Raw genomic sequence first — 670 nt, forward strand, 5'->3', positions numbered from 1 at the left:
TACGCGCAAGTGTTGCGTATTCTACTCCCACCATGGCCCATTCATTTTGACAACGGCCTATATCAACTACCTAACTAAAGTTTGGAATATACAAGATAAACTAATAACATCATCATGGTTAATAGTACACATAGAACATATGGATTAATGAAAGGAAACCAATTGGTAACCACACAAATATATAGCTAAGTTACAATATGAAACAGTAATGTCAAAGTGATGTATTAAGTTGTCTATTCCTTAATTCCCTAAGGGAAAAGGGGTCCAGAGTGGTCCTTAGATGGCAGTATTGTAAAGTGGTGGATATTTACCTTAGAACTAATAAAAACTATCTCAGCCTCCATGTGGGCTACAGAAATGAACTTTGGATCATACTTAATTGAAATCTTTCCAGAGTAATACTGCATGAATTACCTGGTGATAGGACATTTGGTTCAATGACATTTCAGTCATGCTTTATAAAATGTGGAATAGTTCATCAGTCCGGCTTGGAATGTAGGATGGTTTTATGGCGGGGGTCTGTGGTTCCTCATGAGACCCCCCTTTGTGTAAGAAAGGGTGTTAAAGGTGAGAGTGTTGTTTTCTCTTGTGAGAGAAAAATGAGTCAAGAGTGTGAATCCTGGTGGTTTAGCACCTTGATGGGCTAAATGTTCCTTTTCATGTTATTTGA

At 37.8% G+C, this 670-nt stretch overlaps 1 protein-coding gene across 13 annotated transcripts in view; it reads left to right on the forward strand.

The window, feature by feature from the left end:
* Positions 1–670, forward strand: part of cacna1db (calcium channel, voltage-dependent, L type, alpha 1D subunit, b) — a 162,119-nt gene that overhangs the window by 149,543 nt on the left and 11,906 nt on the right. The gene's annotated exons all lie outside the window — the stretch shown is intronic.

The sequence above is a fragment of the Seriola lalandi genome, unplaced genomic scaffold, assembly GCF_002814215.2.
Source record: "Seriola lalandi dorsalis isolate HSWRI2012SDOR001 ecotype SW California unplaced genomic scaffold, Sedor1 jcf7180002054861, whole genome shotgun sequence".
NCBI lineage: Eukaryota > Metazoa > Chordata > Actinopteri > Carangiformes > Carangidae > Seriola > Seriola lalandi.